We start from the raw sequence: 15546 nt of genomic DNA, 5'->3' as shown, positions 1-15546 counted from the left end.
TCATTACCCTCTCTCTATGTCCCATAAAAACTTTCTTTACCTCCGTCTGCTACTTTTTTCTTCTTGTTAGTCCCCCTTTCTGCTTCTTACATGCATGTGTTCTATTACTCTTGGTATTTCCTGCTTTTCTTTCTTCTCCTGTCATGATCTTCTTTCTAGATTCTTGACTTAACAACACACATATGTAAACACACACACACACATACACACACACACACACAGGTTGCACAAAAGAGAGAACAAAATATTCCTTATTTGTCATTCCGAGTCTGTCTTATTTTGCTTAATGGTGTTTTCTAGTTGCATTGAATTTCCTGAAAATTCTGTAATTTTATTTCAAAGGACAGTTTATCATTTTGGGTCAAGATAAAAAGATTATTCTCAAAACTACCATAAACAGGATGATTTAGATGCTAAAGAGAAGACAAAGTATTTGAGAAATGTATCCTTTCATAGCTATTGTAGAACAGAAAGGTCCATCTGCCTGATTTCTAACTTCATATCACCAAAAGAAGCCTGCTTTGTCTTAAAACTCAGGTGACTGCTTGGGTGCGAAATACCACTCCTCTAGATTCTGTTGTCTTTAAGAGAAAGGGCAAGAAGTTTCTATCTTGCCTTTGGCTTAAATCCTTATTTGGTTATCTTGGATTATCATTTTCTTAGGGGAAAGTTGGGAATAATAATTAGTGTAAAAAGATGTTCTCTCCTACTGATGAATATCATGATTATTATCTTCAAACTGCTCTGTTCCCCAAAGAAAATAATATTAGCAAAAATGCTGAGATAATTTGAGTGGAACTGGTCCATTTATTCCCAGTGAGTCTTTCTCAACAAGATGGAGAGGTGAGGTGCAGTGCCTTTTCTTATAGTGAAATACAGTTTATATTCCAGAACACCAGTAAACATTTCTGTTTCCAAGAGAAGTACAGTGTTAGTGTTACAGTTTCTCTAAAGAGAAGTCAGTTTGGCCAGTCCCATCAGGCTTCAGGCACAGAAGGCTTATCCAGCTGGTTTCAGAGTATCACACAGGGAGATTCTCCTGCGGTAGGTGTTTTTTTTTTTTTTGTTTTGTTTTGTTTCTTTTCTCATGAGGCTTAAAATATGCATATTTCCTGGAAATGCCATAGATATTTTTAGAGGCAATAAAGCGGTGTAAAAAATTACTTGATGACCTTTTTGATTGTCATACAGAGACAGCTTCCTTGGGGATTTCTAATTATAAACAATTAAATGGCAACCAAATTGCATTAAAAGTGCCTTCTTCCTTAGAACGCAACATTTCTAACAAAACTTGAAACAGACCTCAAGGATGGATGTTTTTCTATTTTTTATGAGGTTTGAAAAATCTCCAGAACTTGGACCTGGAGCGATTGCTTAGTGGTTCAAGACACAAGATGCTCTACCAGAAGACCCGTTTGGATCCTACCACCACCACAGCAGAAAAACCCATAACTGCCTGTAATGCCAGCTGTGGGAACTCAGACACTCTCTTCTGGATGTTGCAGGTACCCACACTCACCTGTGCATACCCACACACAGATGCACCCACGCACATAATCAACGTATAATAAAATAAACCTAGAAGATTTCCTAAGACACTGGCTCTAAATTGCCTGTGCATCTCCTCTTCTCACTCATTTTAAATTCTTTTAAAGGGGAAAGGTCTCTCAAACAAATAAACTAAAGGGTGGTAGTTCAGCATTTAGACGAAAATGGCTTTTTCTATGCCTTCAACATCTTAGACCAAGTTATTAAGTATATATCATTTTTTTAAAAAAAATATGACTTAAAGTTTGGAGAGATGGTGTGGGGATTAAGAGCACTTGCTGCTCTTCCAGAGGATCTGAGTTTGGATATGCATAACTGCCTGTAACCTCAGCTAAAGCACCAAGGTATCTGATGCTATCTTTTAGCCAATGTGGGCATCCATACCTATGTGTTCTTATTCACATACTAACACACATACATAAAATTAAAAACACTCATTTAAACACTATTGTGATGCACAATTCATTTATAGTGTTGGTTCTTTAAAAAATCTATCACACTTCAAGATTTTATTCATTCTTTTCTAGTTAAAATTAGTAGATTTTTGAATGGTATAAAATATGCATTTAGCAAAATATGGGACACAAATAGTGAACTTGTCTTAGATAAATTCAAAGAGCAAAGACTATATTTTCTTAAGAAAACTTTCAGCTTTTACCAACATTATTATGAAACTGACAACTTCGTAGCAAATGTTCAAATATACAGGTATCTTTATATTGTTTCAATAAATGACCATGTTTTTTTAAGATGTTGAATTCTGTAGTAAAGAATTGCAGTGTTTGGTCTGTTACAAATGTGTGTGTGTGTGTGTGTGTGTGTGTGTGTGTATGTTATTGAAATTGCCTGCCTTCCTCAAACTTCTTTTGTTCATAAAACAATTCTTTGAGTGATTATCAAGCATGCCAGGTCCTCTTCTAGACATATGAGGCTTTCTTTTCCACGTAGAAAATGTGTGCATGGAGTCAGAATGTCTTTAAGGTCTCCTTCAGCTTTAAAACCATGTCTAGGAAAGAATTCACCATTTCTCTTTACAGGCACTAAAGAGGCCCCTTGGATTTCCTCTGGAGAGCTGAACTGAAATCAGATATTTGAGAAAAGATGTGAAAGAAAGCAATAACTCCCTTAGAATTGTTAAAGGTCCTCTGATGATTGTAATGGAAAATGAGTCAAATGGCATTTGCAGCTTGAGGGAGAGGTTTGGGAAAGAATGTGCACCCCAGGGCTCACTCCCACACAGAACAACAGCAAACTGCTGAGACTTGTCACAGCAACAAGGAGGAGTGACAGCTCCTATAGCAGCATGAACACTCCCAGTACACAGATTCTGGAGGCGCACAGCTAGTTAGGGTGAGTGAAGTCACACACACACACACACACACACACACACACACACAGAGAGAGAGAGAGAGAGAGAGAGAGAGAGAGACAGAGACAGAGACAGAGACAGAGACAGAGACAAAGACAGAGAGAATACAAAAATATACACAGAGAAAGAGAGACAGAAGCATACCCATCCCCCACAGAGCCAGCCAGTCAGCCAGCCAGCCAGTCACATATACACACACACACACACACACACACACACACACACACACACAGACAGACAGAGAGACAGAGAGAGACAGACACAGAGGAACAGAGACAGAGAGAGAATATATACATACACACAGAGAAAGAGAAAGAGACAGAGACATACCCATTCCCTAACAGAACCAGCCAGCTAGCCAGCCAGTCAGCCAGACACACACACACACACACACACACACACACACACATACACACCATTCTCCCCACAAAGACAGTCATGCATGCACATGTGCAGAGAGAAAGAGACAGAGAGACACACACACCTTTCCCCAATATCTATCTATCTATCTATCTATCTATCTATCTATCTATCTATCTATCTAAATATATAGAGAGGAAGAAAGAAAGAAAGAAAGAAAGAAAGAAAGAAAGAAAGAAAGAAAGAAAGAAAGAGAGTGGCGGAGACACAGACATGCAAAGAGCATGGATAAGCCAGCTCAGTGAGATCCTTCTTTTTAAAATGACGTTTAGGGTCTCCAGAAGGGTCCCCTGTGCAAGTGTGGATTTCTTTCTTTCTTTCTTTCTTTCTTTCTTTCTTTCTTTCTTTCTTTCTTTCTTTCTTTCTTTCTTTTTTTTTTTTTTGGTTTTTACCAGACAGGGTTTCTCTGTATTGTTTTGGAGGCTATCGGTCCAGCCTGGCCTCAAACTCACAGAGATCCGCCTGCCTCTGCCTCCGGAGTGCTGGGATTAAAGGCGTGCACCACCACCGGCCGGCTCAAGTGTGGATTTCTTATGTCAGCACCAGTCACCTTTCCTGTATTCTTTTCAAGACTCGGCTGTCACTTCAGATTCAACAGCCTTTTAGGAATACCTAATTGGCAGTCCTTGCTTCTGATCTAAGGTTGAACCCGGGACTCTCTTATTAAAAAGTAGTGTGCTTATTTGGAAACGGTGCTATTCCAGTGGCCTAGAGTACCACAATGAACGCCCTGTCAGGAATCACTTTCACCAATGTTATCATATATTCATTTTGATGGTCTCCAAGCAATAAGCCTCTTGTTGGCTGCTGGTTCAGTGTCACAGTGATGAGCTGTATTCTAAAATGGAAACATTTGGTACCAGATTTTAATTAATCAGGCTTACAAGTAATGGATATTTACATGCCAGGTGATATATCTCAAACTCAATTGGGCAATAAGTTTTAATAAGAAAAAACTTTACATATAAGGTATTCTAAAAAGATATAAATCATTATTTCTTAACCAAAGACAAAGAAGATTCACTAGACAGAAATATTATTGCAGGCGAAGGAGTTTCATGTGCAAAGCCACTGAACTGGACTGAACTTGGGTAATGTGGTAGTTTTAATGCAAATGGCCCCTGTAGGCTCATGTGTTAGAAGGTATGGTTTCCAGTTGATGGAAGTATTTGGGAAAGATTAAGAAATGTGGCTGTGTTGGAGGAGGTATGTTCCTTGTGAAGACTCTGAAGTTTCAAAAGATTCCAGCTACCTATCTGTCTCTCTCTCTCTCTCTCTCTCTCTCTCTCTCTCTCTCTCTCTCTCTGTATTGTAGCATTTGTATCTCCAGATATGAGCTTTCAGCTCCAGTTCCTGCTTCCCTGCTACCATGCTCCTTGCCGTGATGCCAATGGATTCACTCTTGGAAATTGTGAGCTCCATATAAGGTCTTTCTTCTATAAGGTATCTTGACCATGACATCCTATCATAGCAATACAAGGGCAATATGACAGACGATCAAAGAACAGCTGGCTAGCTATCTGAGGCTGGAGTGGCTTAAGTTTCTAAGAAGAGACCAGGAAAGCCTATTAGCAGTAGAGCTTTGATACAGTGAAATTAATGGTAGATTTTTCGTATTAGTTTAGAAAGAGAAAAAGTGACTAGTATCTACATTGTTGGCTTGACCAATTTGGAAGATGGGTAAAATTTAATGAAATGAGGGGAAATGGACAAAGAGAGTAGAGGAATGGGGATCAAAATCCTTTGTGACTAATTATTGCAAAGCTAAAAATCAATGGAAGAGAAGTATTGAAATAGCTATAATTATGCTATAAAATTAAGAAATAATTTGTCATTTCAGTGGTGTTGAAAAAGAGTGACAGGAGAAAAATTAATGTTGATTATCATTAAATGAGGCAGTTATTTTTAGGTGAATTATCAATCTAATAAATGGTGTTGGGGCAAGTACCTATATGGATAGAAAATAATGTCCACTGTTTTCTCACTGTGAACACAATGAAAATAAGATTGAACAGGGACTTCACTGTAAGATCAAGCTATTGAATGTTTAAAAGACAAAATCTTCATCATGTTGAATCTGGTATTCCTTAAACATGAAAACATGAAAAAAAAGCCAAAATTGTGGGAGAAATAGTAGAATTCCTTGATCAAGACTTGGGTATAGTGAGACATATCTGAAATTATAGTATCCAGGAATCAGATGCAGTAATAATGGGCATACCACAAGGTCAGCTCAGAGAAAATTGAAGAGATTCTATAACCTCAAGAGGTATGCAATGAGCCAACATATCCCATCATATAAGTTTTTTTAATGTATTATAGTATAAGGTTGATAAGACATGTTAAACTACAGGTGAATATTTGCAGTATGCATGACTGACAAAGGCTAAGGACAACCTAGTGAGCAATAAAGATGTATGAGAAAAAGAAGAGTAGCATGTATAAGCAGGAATGAGACAAGACCACGGCTCACTGGCCAGCAAGTGAGTGAAACAAAGCCAGTCTCACAGAAGCGAGGGAAACGGACATCAAAGTGAAATAGGACCATTTTTTGTCTATTAGACTTGAAAATTTAAAAGAGCAATTACTACAGGGCTAGTAGGAATGCAGGGAAATGAGCCATTTCATAATGTTGCTGGAGCAGTATGGTTCCTGAAACCTCTAGGGAATTCACTTGGAAATATTGTTATAGTCAGAATGCACATGCGTTTTAATCTTACTTTGGGAATGTGCCTTCTAGACACGAAAGGGGATATATGTGCAATGATAATTGCTGAAGAATAGTCAAGACGAGAAAGAAGATGAAGCAACTTGGAAATGATCTGAGTGAAAAAAATGACTAGGTTAAACATGGAGCATTGATGCTATGCATTGTCACATAAGTATCTAAAAAGGAGATAGTGATTAAAAGCCCAAGTTGAATGATGTAACCTTATTTTTATAAAACTTCCTGCCATCAGAAAGTGACACAGACACACACAGAGACACACACACATACACAGGTGTGTCTATTCTTGCATCTGAACTCCCTTGGGTTTCTGAAGAGATGAGCAGACTGTAAGTGCCAGAGGCATCACCTGAGAATGAAGCTGGTAAGAGTGTTGTGCCCAGATTCTGAACCCCCAAATCACTAAGAGACCCATTCTGATGCAAAAGTAGAGAGCCTTTCATTGTTGTTTAGCAAGATAAGTGCATTAACTCGGGCCCTTTGTCTATTCATGAGAAACCACCAGGCAGGGAACTTATAGGACCGTGTAAGGGGAGTGTCTACAGGCAAACAATAGTCTCAGTATTTGTGCACTTTCAGTCTTGGGCAGCCTATCCAGTGTTGGTCAACTGGTTATTATGGCCTGTATGCTCTCCCAGGGAGTTTCTATGTTCTGCAAGTCACTGTTGTGCCACTTTTACAGTAAAGTACTCCCAGAGCTGTAAAGCACATCCAGAGTTCTGCCAACAAACTTTTGATAGGTTTCTTGCCACATGGAGGGTATCTGACCTCCTAGTGAGTAGGGCAGGCCCAGCAAGGTGAGACTACATGTGGTGGGGGACGTCCTTCTGTGTATATGTTGTCTTATTGGTTGATAAATAAAGCACTGTTGGCCAATGGGGAAGCAAGATAGGTGGGATTAGGAGTCGAGGAAGATTCTGGGAAATGTAGTCAAGGGTGAGGAGTCACCATGTTATCCCAGGGGGATAGAACACAAATCTGGTGTTCTCAGTAAGATAAGACCTCATAAGCATATATTAGTAATTATGGGTTAATAATTAAGTCAGAGCTAGCTATTAAGAAACCATAGCAAATGGTCAACAGCTTCATTATCAATGTAGCATCCTGTGTGTTCATTTGGGACTGATATGGCTCTGGCAACAGGCTGGCGGGAAAAATGCATGGTACACACATGTCTTTTCTGCAGCCTGTCATGACTGCTAAAGCAGGGGGCTAAGTGAGAGGCTGGTCCCTTCAAGAGGGTACTCATTTTCCTATTTATACATTTTTGGCACGTTTATTTTGAAGTTGTATCATTGCACCAGAAGAGGAACTTTAGCTTTTGTGAAATGAGAGCTTAAAAGGTAGTAGAGAACTGTCATTAAAAAGAAGAGCATGAATCCCCAATTTTAAGATCCTACCCATAGCAAGATGGCTATCAGTTTGAATAAAAGATTGGCAGAAAGCTGGAGACCACCATCAGAGATGAACTTATCATTTTTAAGCAGGATTGTTATCAATGAGTGTTATAAATGAAGAAAAAAATAGTTCCAGATAATTGCAACCATCATTTTCCAAAATATTAAATATTCTGGATTCCTTTCCTCACCTCAAATCTCTTTCTGGAGATGAGTCTGTTAATTAATATGCACTTTAGAAGCACACACATACACACACACACACACACAAACACACACACACAATCATGCACAGGTACATGCATTTGATCCTCAATTTATTGGCCTTTTTGTACTTAAAACTAATGGCAAATGTGGTTGTGTATGGCCAGGAAAATGGAGGATCAGATATGGACACATTGCTTTGGTTAAGGAAAGAAATGTGATGGAGGTGGGAACCAAGAAAGTTAGAATATGCTTTGGCAGAGATTGAAAAGATAAAGATAAAGGGAGAGGAAAAGCAAGTCTCCAAAGAAGACTTTCAGTGAGGTTTACTGACACTGAGGAAGCATGCTGCTTTGTCTCTTGTATACCCACGTCTCTGCATTTTTGAATCCCCATCAAAGTCCACCTAGCTCACAAAGGCTTTGGAAAATGCTCTGGTTTTTAGAAAAGAGTCTTTTTTCAAGGTAGATATAGTATAAAGTCAGTAATCTTGGTAGGCACTGCTTGACTGTGAGAATCCATGGGATACAGACCTTACCCCTACAGCATTATGTTTTCATGGGGAGATAATGAACACTTTCAGAGAAACCCAGGATGTTGAGTCTAGAGGTACACAGATTTAATGCACAAATTAATTATTGCAAGAAGATTTATATGCAGTTATAAACTGTGGATTAAGGCAAGGGGTGAGAGGGAGAAATTATAATCACCAGAATACAATGATCAGCCTTCGCTCCCAAATTCAAAATGCAATTGAGTAATTTAAGGTGTATGTATTCCCACAGATACCACTTATGGCAGCAACCAGACTCTAAAAATAATCTTAAGACTGCTGTAATGGGTGGTCTAAATAATGGTGGGGTTGATTGTTCCTGTTTATTTTTTCAGTGACTAAGACTGATCGTAAAATTACAGCTTTCAGTTTTAGTTTTCAAATATTTTTTATTCCAGTTTTGTTCCTCTGACCATAAGAGCATGACATCTCTAGTGTAAAAAATGGGGAAAATGACAAACCATAAAACAAAATGTCTTTGCTGTATTTCATTCTCATTTTTTTTCTTTTGTTATAATATCTGCTTTCATTTAAATTTACTATAAGGACAAATCTGAAGCATGAATTTCATGAAATAAAACATACTCACTCTACAACTGTTATTAAGTGTTTGCCAAAATGCCAAAAGAACGGTTAAGAGCATGAATAACTATCCAGAAGAGAAGAAACATAAATATCGAGTCTGTCATGATAGGTCACCCAGAGAAAGGGTAAAATGATGCCCACCTACTCATTCCCCAGACACATTGATTTACCAATTGTCATATTTACAGGTAGCTAATTATTTTCCTTTGTGTTTGATAGTTCCTCAGTCTGGAAATGGAGGTGAAAAAAGATTGTATTTAGAAACTCTTAATGTTTAGATGCTCTTAGCTGTCAATGATTTTATTTTGTGTATTTGTTACTGTGCTGTTGCCTGCCAAATTGAGTCTGCAGCTATTTCGTGAACACACACACACACAAACACACACACACACACAAAATCTTTGCCATGTTATTTTGTTTGTGTTTGTTGTTATTTTGAGACAGGGTTTCTCTGTATTGCTTTGGTCTCTGTCCTGGAACTAGCTCTAGAGACCAGGCTGGGCTTGAACTCACAGAGATCCAACTGCCTTGTCTCCAAAGTGCTGGAATTAATGCAAGTACCACTACGGCCCTGCTGATCTTCTCACCCCTACCTTCTGCATGCTAGGGTTACAGGGATGTGTCACCATGCCTAGGTTAATCTGAACTTTGAGTCAGACTCTGGGCTTTGTACAAGACTTGGGATTTTTAAACCTAAAGATAACAACCTACAGACAAGTGTTAGTGTGGTTAATATATTTGCTCTGTTTCATTTTGCATTTCATCTGTGGAGCAATAGCAGACTGCAAAACTGACAGTATCAGTAAAGAAGCCGGTATACTCGCATATGCTATGTAATTGACAGTGTATACAAAGCCTGAAATTAAGTCTCAGATTATTCTAACTTTAGCAACATGCTGTTTTATCAAGTACTATTTGTGTGATAGAATTGAACTGCGACTTGAAAATGCTTTTCCCTGGATGTCAATGAGGCTGGTTACTTTTCTTAAATTCATTTTCATCTAAATTTTCTTCTTTCTCAGGGCATACTGGGTCTTTGACAGTTTTGCTTGATAGATGTAAATTTTCACTGAATTTTAGAATTATTTTTTTCTTTTGATGTTATTGCAGAAACATATGCATTCATAATCAATAAGAAGAGAAATCACATTTGCTCTGTTCTCAGTGTCTTTCACTGGGGACACCCTGGGTAGGTACTACATTATACAGTTGATAGGAGATGTCATTCTGTAAATATGTCTCTCTTATTGGTTGATGAATAAAACACTGTTGGCAAATAGGGAAGCAAGATAGGCAGGACTAGGAGATAAGGAGGATTCTGCGAAATGTATCAGGGCCGCCATGTGATCCCTGGAGGAGAGGACACATGAGACTGGCATTCTTGGTAAGTTAAGACATTGTAGTTATGGTTCAGTACTAAAGACAGAGCTAGCCAATAAGAAGCATTAGATATTGGCCAACAACATTGTAACTAATAGATTCTTTGTGTGTTATTTGGGGGCTGAAGCAGTGACCGGACCCAGGCAGGATTCCCGTAACATGCAATAATGAATAAAGAAACCAAAATTGACAAAATCCAATGAGATCATTCTGATTTCACATCTTGTGTGTACTTCTATGTGGATTATATATGTGCATACCTGTGTGCATGTATAACCTGCCTAACCATGTGAATGTGAATTGTCTTCTGTGCAATTTTATTGCTGGTAAAAATTTATGTATCCGCTGTTATAGTCAAAATATCAATTCTACTGCATGAGCATCCTCTCTGCAGTTGCTCCGTTATAGTCACACACTAACTTCTCCTACTCAGTTCTCTCCCTGAAAAAACAAAAGTCTGGTTTTCATGTCTAAAATTTTGTCGTTTCAAGAACATTATATAAATACAATAGGGCAGCATGAAGCTCTTTGGGATTAGCCCCTTTTTTTCTGATCAGCTTTGTTCCCTAGAGATAGCTTTATCTTGTTGAATCACCATTTTTAATACACAAACATACAGTCAGACATGTGACAATTCCTCTGGATATTCTCCACGGTGGTTTCACAGATGTTTTCTAACCCTTTCTTGCTAGAACCTACTGCCTGCTTATGCCCGCTGTCTTTTCCCTCTTGAGATAGGATGAGCACCTGTTCACGTTTTTTCCTTAGGGTACAACACTGACATATCGCCATATTTGTAGCTGTCATCACATCCTGTGAGTGCCTTGGAGGAGCATGATTCTGACTGGAATTTAGTCAACCTGCATTAAAACATTCTAGTATTCTTTTGCTATTAACATTTTAAATCCCTTAGAGTGGGATAAAGTTACGTCATCAAATGGCTAATATTTTAAAGTGTGCTTGCTTTGTTTTAAAAGTTTCTATTGCTTCCTTTAATATTTGCATTCATTACATATGCTTTTAATTCATTGCTTTGTTTGGAATATATTCCTCATGGTTTCCATTTTCATTTCCTTCCTTGATTTCTATTTTTTTAATACCTGTGAGTAAAACAGTAATACAAATTTTATTTCTAAAGGTTTTCTGACTCTTGAGATCTATGCGACTGTGAGCTTCTGTGTTTATAGTGTCTTTGTCCCTTGGCTCTCACCTGTTTCCCAGTTCTATGAGTAGGACATTTCCTTAAAATTGGTTGCTAGAGTGAGTGCAGTATTTAGATTTTTACCAGTTTCTTGGCAGGAAGCTAGATTAGTAAAAAAAATATATGATACACGGATTCTTACAAGTCATACTTAGTTACTGACAGGTTGACAATACATCTTTAGCTTTGCAGAGCAAATCTAGAAACGGAAACAGAACTCAAAAGGAGACAACAGATAAACAAAAATACTTGCTATTCAAATTTCAAGAGGAAAAAGTTACAAACTTTGTTAAGTCCTTGGTTTAAAACTGTAATTTTCCTTTGATCATGTCTACATACTTACCCACAAACACACTATTGGCTACAAAACATTGAAGGTATTTGGGAAAGCTAAGTAGAGAACTGTGGGTACATTTCTAATGAGTCAACAGCTGTGACTTGTAGATCATTAACTACAGGAGCTTGAAGACACACATAGATAAACTTCTCAATAACCTTCACTGCAAAGATGACAAAAGATAAGAATGAGGAGAAGATGTTGACTTATCCAAGATATACCATTTGGTTTTGCCGTGGTACACATAGCTTGTAGTTTGTCACCGTTGGTCTGCCTGACATGAGTCAAAGAATGCTTTGCATACTCATTTGGAAGGTTGGCATTGACTCCCTACTGTATTAGGTAGAAACTGAACTTTCTTCATAGATGGATGAGTCAGTGATGCTGAGAAACCTTCCAGTTTCTGGAGAATTGGATCAGTAACAAGATGCATTACTGTAGACTCCATTAAGTGCTGCTGTGGAGATATGGACAATAGGTCTAGAAATCGCTGGGGAGGGACTAAACAAACAGTTTATTGAAGTACATTTGTCATGTCTCTCTAGGTGTGTGACCATTTATTTTAAGGCACCAGTGTGGAAAGGGGGATATGCCATGTAACTTGCTGTGGACTTGACCAAAATGACATGACTGTCTAGGGTATTGAGTTCCATTATAGAGCAGAAATCTGAGAGTTTATGATTACTTTGTGTTTTATTGGTTAAGATGCACTGACATTAAAACCCTCCAGAAATAGCCAGGCGGTGGTGGCACACGCCTTTAATCCCAGCACTCGGGAGGCAGAGGCAGGCGGATTTCTGTGAGTTCGAGGCCAGGCTGGACCGACAGCCTCCAAAACAATACAGAGAAACCCTGTTTCATAAAACCAAAAAAAAAACCCTCCAGAAATAATAATTGGTATGTGTCCATTAACTATTTGAATGCATGACAAATAAAGCAGTTATATAATAAATAATTATGACAATCAGAGAATTTTCAAATATATGTCAGAATGGGGTTTTGATTTTCCTGCCTAATATGTAGTGCCCTGTACCTTTAAATTGTCCATATATTTTTAATTGTAGTTTAAAATTGCATACATATAAGTACTATAGTTTTTACCTCTGAGCCCCCATTGTTTTACTCACTAACAATTGTAAGCAGTTTAAATCAGCTTTGTTCTATTCTAAAATCGCATAAACACATTCTTGCTGTGTGTCCTCCCTCTATTTATTTCTCACTTGTGGACACAGTGGGGAAGAGCATGTCAGATTCCTTCAGTCTGTGACTTCAGCATCAACAGTTTTACTGCTAAATTCCTCTACAGAATCCTGTTTCAAACTTTGGCTGTTTTTCTCTTCAAAGTCTCAAAATTCTTGACTGGTGGCATGCAGTTATCCAGCATTATTCTAAGAAGAATAATGTTTCTTCTTTGTGGTGGAAAATTCCAAGAGGTATTTCACATGCAGCCTGAAATCTCCCCCCACTCAATTGTGTTCCTGTAGCTGCTAGCCTCCTTTCTTACCTCTTGTTCTGTCTTCCCCTTAGAGAAGATTTTGTTGCCACCTCTCAGGTACCCTGCCTGCCCCTAAGTCCTTATTTCAGCTTTGCCCTGGGAGATCCAAATTTAAGATGCTTCGAAATTCTGAAATTCTATCTACTCATCATTATTGATCATTATTACTCCGGTAATTAGATAACCTTTATTCTAGGACTAAGTTATTGGCTTGATTCTACATAACAATTTTTATATAGAGGTGTGTGCCTTTAATTCTAGCACTCGGATATCTGATAGCTATTTAGCTCGAGGTGGGGTTTGGTTTTCACCTGCTCTTTCCCCGATTGGATTTGGTTTGACCTGAGCTTGCATATGTTTGTGTATGTTGTCATATTGCTGTTATTTCATGTGTGCAGCTGTTCTGATGTTTTCAGGATATACTATTATTTTGCAGTCACCGACCACCTCTAACTCTTGCAATCTTTCTGTTCTTTATTGGCAGGGATCTCTGAGCCTCAGCCGAAGAGTGTGTGATTTATACGACCATTTAGGAGTGACCATTCTTCAGTCTCTAATTCACTGCTCCTGGACCAGGTGCGGTTCTCTGTGTTAATCACCATCTACTGCAAATAGAAATTTCTTTTATGAAGGTTGAAAGCCTATGAACGTAAAGATAAGCCACTAGGAGTTGGTTTAATACTATGTCCATTTTGCAGAATAATAATAGCAGCCTCACCCTTAGGCCTTTTGACCTTTATAACCACAGGTTCCTGGTACAGTTACTGTGCCAGATAAGGGGTTCATCTTGTGGAGCAGAACTTTCACGCACTCAGAAAGTGGTTGTTTACTCCCATGATGTTCTGTTGTACTGGCGGGTGTGTTTTGCCAGTCCTGGTCGATGTTGTAGCTCAAAGGCTTCGCAGCTGGTTAAGACAGATGGCTACTTTCTTTCTTCATGAGCTTGCAAAGCACCTCCCAGCTTTAAGAAAGTTAGTAGCAGAGATGAAGTTCTGAGGTCAACATCAGGTTGATTTCTTCATGGTCTGTGATTAAAATACGTGGTGTTTCCAATCCTAGGGTCTCATCACCAAGTAACCGGTAACATTGGCAGTAGCTTCGATATTGAACTGATATCAGTAAAATGTTTTATTAATGGAATTATATCACCATTTTAATGCATTTTATAATTGTATAATGAAATATAAAGTGCCATAAACAAAACATTTCTTTGATATATTTTCCAAGCCTATGCTATATTTTAACATTAGTATTTAATTCTTATTAAATAATTTTCTATATTAATTACTAATATTAAATCACTTATATTATTTATAATGCCATTAAAACATTTCTGATATCCTCTCAAAGTCCCCAATTTATTTTTAATATTAATTATTTTATATTTAATGAATAAAATGTATTTATTATAAAAAAATAAAAAGACACAGAGACTGATACTGGGGCTCAAACTTCAAGCTGAAAATTAGAAAAACAAAGTAGCAGGCCACTAGCCCTTACCTCTACCTCAGACTGAATGGGCTGATCCTGCTGCCTCTCCTCAGCATGGCTGTAGAATCCTGAGACTAAATGTCTTGCTATCCTCAATGTGACTAGAGAATAAATCCCTCTTGTACTCAATGTGGCTGGAGAATGAATGCTTGAAACTAAGACATTGCTCCTGTCTTACACACCTCCCTAATGCTGGGATTAAAGACATGTGATCCCAAGTGCTAAGATCATCTTTGTGTGAGCTGTTTCTATTTATGAATGGATCAATATTGTGTAGATCTTGGTGACCTTTGACTCACAGAGACCTCTCTACCTCTTAATTCTGAATCCTAGAATTAAGGGGTGTACCACCACCTCCTTACTTCTGGCTCCTGGGATTAAGGGTGGTGTGCGCCTGGAGTCTATGGTTTGTGGCTGAGTTTGCTTCCTGAATCCTGAGGCAAGCTTCAATAAATCATAAATAATATATCACCACAATTGTCCTTTTTGTCTAATGCAAAAAGAAGGCTAAAAATAACTTAAGAAAAACTATATACAATGAGTATATATAATATATACAGGCAATAAGTTAGTCAACAATGCCCCGTCTATTTTCATTTCACAAATTCAGAGAAAATATCTAGTCAATGTTCATTTGACAAGTCCAGACAAAATACTTCATTATCCATTCTATCTTGGTGAGTTCAAAGTCTTGTACCCAATTCATTTCAAATTCTAATTTGCATTATCAAATTATCATTTAATGCCTCTAAACCTTTTACAGTTTACATATCTTACATAGTGAATTTCTTTTCTGAGTCTGGTAAACAATGAAAATTTAAAAATTATAACTAGTCTT

At 37.9% G+C, this 15546-nt stretch overlaps 1 long non-coding RNA gene across 2 annotated transcripts in view; it reads left to right on the top strand.

Annotated features, from left to right (window-relative positions):
- Positions 1-1280: 1280 nt before the first annotated feature.
- LOC121138930 overlaps positions 1281-15546 on the top strand; it is a 28226-nt gene continuing 13960 nt past the window's right edge. For both annotated transcript variants that reach the window (XR_005875788.1, XR_005875787.1), the window contains exons 1-2: positions 1281-1505; positions 13702-13793. This is a non-coding gene — a long non-coding RNA (uncharacterized LOC121138930). The remainder of the gene's footprint in view (positions 1506-13701; positions 13794-15546) is intronic.

The sequence above is a fragment of the Mesocricetus auratus genome, unplaced genomic scaffold (genome assembly GCF_017639785.1).
Source record: "Mesocricetus auratus isolate SY011 unplaced genomic scaffold, BCM_Maur_2.0 Super-Scaffold_6730, whole genome shotgun sequence".
In the NCBI taxonomy this organism is placed as follows: domain Eukaryota; kingdom Metazoa; phylum Chordata; class Mammalia; order Rodentia; family Cricetidae; genus Mesocricetus; species Mesocricetus auratus.
This window is presented reverse-complemented; position numbering and strand designations above follow the sequence as displayed.